The 7,182-nt window shown below is 40.4% G+C and overlaps 1 protein-coding gene across 1 annotated transcript in view; it reads left to right on the forward strand.

Annotated features, from left to right (window-relative positions):
- Nucleotides 1-7,182, forward strand: part of LOC128700671 (neurotrimin-like) — a 388,655-nt gene that overhangs the window by 151,951 nt on the left and 229,522 nt on the right. The window lies entirely within an intron of this gene.

The raw sequence follows: 7,182 nt of genomic DNA on the forward strand, positions 1-7,182 counted from the left end.
CTCTCCACGCATATACATCATCATCTTACTCTCCACGCATATACATCATCATCTTACTCTCCACGCATATACATCATCATCTTACTATCCACGCATATACATCATCATCTTACTCTCCACGCATATACAACATCATCTTACTCTCCACGCATATACATCATCATCTTACTCTCCACGCATATACAACATCATCTTACTCTCCACGCATATACATCATCATCTTACTCTCCACGCATATACATCATCATCTTACTCTCCACGCATATACAACATCATCTTACTCTCCACGCATATACATCATCATCTTACTCTCCACGCATATACATCATCATCTTACTCTCCACGCATATACAACATCATCTTACTCTCCACGCATATACATCATCATCTTACTCTCCACGCATATACATCATCATCTTACTCTCCACGCATATACAACATCATCTTACTCTCCACGCATATACAACATCATCTTACTCTCCACGCATATACAACATCATCTTACTCTCCACGCATATACAACATCATCTTACTCTCCACGCATATACATCATCATCTTACTCTCCACGCATATACATCATCATCTTACTCTCCACGCATATACAACATCATCTTACTCTCCACGCATATACATCATCATCTTACTCTCCACGCATATACAACATCATCTTACTCTCAACGCATATACAACATCATCTTACTCTCCACGCATATACATCATCATCTTACTCTCCACGCATATACAACATCATCTTACTCTCCACGCATATACAACATCATCTTACTCTCCACGCATATACATCATCATCTTACTCTCCACGCATATACATCATCATCTTACTCTCCACGCATATACATCATCATCTTACTCTCCACGCATATACAACATCATCTTACTCTCCACGCATATACAACATCTTACTCTCCACGCATATACATCATCATCTTACTCTCCACGCATATACATCATCATCTTACTCTCCACGCATATACAACATCATCTTACTCTCCACGCATATACAACATCATCTTACTCTCCACGCATATACAACATCATCTTACTCTCCACGCATATACATCATCATCTTACTCTCCACGCATATACATCATCATCTTACTCTCCACGCATATACAACATCATCTTACTCTCCACGCATATACATCATCATCTTACTCTCCACGCATATACATCATCATCTTACTCTCCACGCATATACAACATCATCTTACTCTCCACGCATATACATCATCATCTTACTCTCCACGCATATACATCATCATCTTACTCTCCACGCATATACATCATCATCTTACTCTCCACGCATATACATCATCATCTTACTCTCCACGCATATACAACATCATCTTACTCTCCACGCATATACAACATCTTACTCTCCACGCATATACATCATCATCTTACTCTCCACGCATATACATCATCATCTTACTCTCCACGCATATACAACATCATCTTACTCTCCACGCATATACAACATCATCTTACTCTCCACGCATATACAACATCATCTTACTCTCCACGCATATACATCATCATCTTACTCTCCACGCATATACATCATCATCTTACTCTCCACGCATATACAACATCATCTTACTCTCCACGCATATACATCATCATCTTACTCTCCACGCATATACATCATCATCTTACTCTCCACGCATATACATACAACATCATCTTACTCTCCACGCATATACATCATCATCTTACTCTCCACGCATATACATCATCATCTTACTCTCCACGCATATACATCATCATCTTACTCTCCACGCATATACATCATCATCTTACTCTCCACGCATATACATCATCATCTTACTCTCCACGCATATACATCATCATCTTACTCTCCACGCATATACAACATCATCTTACTCTCCACGCATATACATCATCATCTTACTCTCCACGCATATACAACATCATCTTACTCTCCACGCATATACACATCATCTTACTCTCCACGCATATACAACATCATCTTACTCTCCACGCATATACATCATCTTACTCTCCACGCATATCCACGCATATACATCATCTTACTCTCCACGCATATACATCATCATCTTACTCTCCACGCATATACAACATCATCTTACTCTCCACGCATATACATCATCATCTTACTCTCCACGCATATACATCATCATCTTACTCTCCACGCATATACATCATCATCTTACTCTCCACGCATATACATCATCATCTTACTCTCCACGCATATACATCATCATCTTACTCTCCACGCATATACATCATCATCTTACTCTCCACGCATATACATCATCATCTTACTCTCCACGCATATACAACATCATCTTACTCTCCACGCATATACATCATCATCTTACTCTCCACGCATATACATCATCATCTTACTCTCCACGCATATACATCATCATCTTACTCTCCACGCATATACATCATCATCTTACTCTCCACGCATATACATCATCATCTTACTCTCCACGCATATACATCATCATCTTACTCTCCACGCATATACATCATCATCTTACTCTCCACGCATATACAACATCATCTTACTCTCCACGCATATACATCATCATCTTACTCTCCACGCATATACAACATCATCTTACTCTCCACGCATATACATCATCATCTTACTCTCCACGCATATACATCATCATCTTACTCTCCACGCATATACAACATCATCTTACTCTCCACGCATATACATCATCATCTTACTCTCCACGCATATACAACATCATCTTACTCTCCACGCATATACAACATCATCTTACTCTCCACGCATATACATCATCATCTTACTCTCCACGCATATACATCATCATCTTACTCTCCACGCATATACATCATCATCTTACTCTCCACGCATATACATCATCATCTTACTCTCCACGCATATACATCATCATCTTACTCTCCACGCATATACATCATCATCTTACTCTCCACGCATATACATCATCATCTTACTCTCCACGCATATACATCATCATCTTACTCTCCACGCATATACATCATCATCTTACTCTCCACGCATATACATCATCATCTTACTCTCCACGCATATACATCATCATCTTACTCTCCACGCATATACATCATCATCTTACTCTCCACGCATATACAACATCATCTTACTCTCCACGCATATACATCATCATCTTACTCTCCACGCATATACATCATCATCTTACTCTCCACGCATATACATCATCTTACTCTCCACGCATATACATTATCATCTTACTATCCACGCATATACAACATCATCTTACTCTCCACGCATATACATCATCATCTTACTCTCCACGCATATACAACATCATCTTACTCTCCACGCATATACATCATCATCTTACTCTCCACGCATATACATCATCATCTTACTCTCCACGCATATACATCATCATCTTACTCTCCACGCATATACATCATCATCTTACTCTCCACGCATATACATCATCATCTTACTCTCCACGCATATACAACATCATCTTACTCTCCACGCATATACATCATCATCTTACTCTCCACGCATATACAACATCATCTTACTCTCCACGCATATACATCATCATCTTACTCTCCACGCATATACATCATCATCTTACTCTCCACGCATATACAACATCATCTTACTCTCCACGCATATACATCATCATCTTACTCTCCACGCATATACAACAACATCTTACTCTCCACGCATATACAACATCATCTTACTCTCCACGCACATACATCATCATCTTACTCTCCACGCATATACATCATCATCTTACTCTCCACGCATATACATCATCATCTTACTCTCCACGCATATACATCATCATCTTACTCTCCACGCATATACATCATCATCTTACTCTCCACGCATATACATCATCATCTTACTCTCCACGCATATACATCATCATCTTACTCTCCACGCATATACATCATCATCTTACTCTCCACGCATATACATCATCATCTTACTCTCCACGCATATACATCATCATCTTACTCTCCACGCATATACATCATCATCTTACTCTCCACGCATATACATCATCATCTTACTCTCCACGCATATACATCATCATCTTACTCTCCACGCATATACATCATCATCTTACTCTCCACGCATATACATCATCATCTTACTCTCCACGCATATACATCATCATCTTACTCTCCACGCATATACATCATCATCTTACTCTCCACGCATATACATCATCATCTTACTCTCCACGCATATACAACATCATCTTACTCTCCACGCATATACATCATCATCTTACTCTCCACGCATATCATCATCTTACTCTCCACGCATATACATCATCATCTTACTCTCCATGCATATACATCATCATCTTACTCTCCACGCATATACATCATCATCTTACTCTCCACGCATATACGCATATACATCATCATCTTACTCTCCACGCATATACAACATCATCTTACTCTCCACGCATATACATCATCTTACTCTCCACGCATATACAACATCATCTTACTCTCCACGCATATACATCATCATCTTACTCTCCACGCATATACATCATCATCTTACTCTCCACGCATATACAACATCATCTTACTCTCCACGCATATACATCATCTTACTCTCCACGCATATACAACATCATCTTACTCTCCACGCATATACAACATCATCTTACTCTCCACGCATATACATCATCATCTTACTCTCCACGCATATACATCATCATCTTACTCTCCACGCATATACATCATCTTACTCTCCACGCATATACATCATCATCTTACTCTCCACGCATATATAACATCATCTTACTCTCCACGCATATACATCATCATCTTACTCTCCACGCATATACAACATCATCTTACTCTCCACGCATATACATCATCATCTTACTCTCCACGCATATACATCATCATCTTACTCTCCACGCATATACATCATCATCTTACTCTCCACGCATATACATCATCATCTTACTCTCCACGCATATAAATCATCATCTTACTCTCCACGCATATACATCATCATCTTACTCTCCACGCATATACAACATCATCTTACTCTCCACGCATATACATCATCATCTTACTCTCCACGCATATACAACAGGTCTAGTGTCTAATCGACATGTGCCTAGTACAAAATGGTAACTAACACTCCCCACACACACACACACACACACCACAGACACACACACACACACACCACAGACACACACACACACCACACACACACACACACACCACACACACACACCACACACACACACCACACACACACACACACACACACCACACACATCCACCCACACACACACACACGCACACACTCCACACACACAACCCCACACACACACACACACAACCACACACACACACACACACCACACCAGATACACCACACCCACACACCACATCACACACCACACACCGCTCACACCCCACATACCACATACCAAACACACACACACCACACACCAAACATATACACCACGCCCCCCACACATCCCCCCCCCACACACACACACACACACCACACACACACACACACACACACACCACAGAGTTTGTGTTAATTTCTACCCAAATTCAGGACAACCAGTCTGCTACGTCAGGATAGCCAGTCCTCCACACTAGCCTCAGGACAGCGAGTGCCATACCTAGAGTATTCCTGGAGAGGGTTTCGGGAGTCAACGCCCCCGCTGCCCGGTCTGAGACCAGACCTTGTGGTGGATCAGGGCCTGATCAACCAGGTTGTTACTGCTGGCCGCACGCAAACTGACGTACAAACCACAGCCCGGCTAGTCAGATACTGACTTTAGTGCCTGTTTAGTGCCTTGAAGACAGCCAAGGGTCTATTGGTAATCCCCCTTATGTATGCTGAGAGGCAGTTTAACAGTCTTTGGCCTATTATATTTATTGTGTTGTCTCTTAGTGTTCTGTGGCGCCCCTGCTTTTCATTGGGGGAATGTTGCATCTGCCGAGTCTTTTGCTTTCATAGGGAGTGATTTTCGTGTGCAAGTTTGGTACTAGTCCCTCTAAGATTTTCTAAGTGCATATTATCATATATCTCTCTTGCCTGCTTTCCAGAAAATACAAATCAAGGGTCTTCAACCGTTCCCAGTAATTTATGTGCTTTATCGTTTTTTGTACACTGTCCAGGTTGGCAATTTTGCCAACCTCATCTATACTTCCCCCCTACACACTCTCCATTTCCCACTCCCTTCAAGGGATCCTGGTCTATACTTCCTCCCTACACTCTCTCCATCTTGCCCTCCCTTAAAGGGATCCTGGTCTATACTTTCCCCCTACACTCTCTGCATTTCCCCCTCCCTTCAAGGGATCCTGGTCTATACTTTCCCCCTACACTCTCTCCATCTCCCTTCCCCCTTTAAGGAAGAGAGAAGATGCCTCGAAGATATTAAAGGCCGTTTATTTACAAGAATTGAAGCTATCCTTACCTTTCTGGGATCAAACTTCACTTCCCCCTCCCCCGCTAATACCCAGCCTCGTACACTGTTCCGCCCACTTCCCCCTCCCCCGCTAATACCCAGCCTCGTACATTGTTCCGCCCACTTACAGGAATTTTGTCTGATTTTTGGCTTTTCATCTGGAGCGACTTCAGGATTCAACAGTGCCGTCTGCACACCGTGGAATTTTTTTTCCTTCTGAATTATAGGTTTTTCCCACTGAATGAATTTTTTATTCGCTCTAATGAAACACGTCTCTTGAACTTCGTCTACAATATTTTTTTTTTTACTGATTTGTAGGTTTTGAAATACTATGAATTTTGGATTATTTCTTACCTCATGTATTTTATCATGAATTGTACATCTTTTTAATGGAAGATTCTTGGGATTTTTATACGATTAATATTCCTTTTCATATGACCAATCCTTACTGTGGGTGATTTTTTCTTTTTTTTTTTTTTACAGCTTTTTGTGATGAATATTTGTACGTAACACCAAAACTCTGGTTCAAAACCAACGCTCTTCTTTTCTTCACTCTAGTACACACACACACATTATATATATATATATATATATATATATATATATATATATATATATATATATATATATATATATATATATATATATATATATATATATATATATATATATATATATATATATGTGTGTGTGTGTGTGTGT

This window comes from Cherax quadricarinatus, chromosome 56 (assembly GCF_038502225.1).
Source record: "Cherax quadricarinatus isolate ZL_2023a chromosome 56, ASM3850222v1, whole genome shotgun sequence".
NCBI lineage: Eukaryota > Metazoa > Arthropoda > Malacostraca > Decapoda > Parastacidae > Cherax > Cherax quadricarinatus.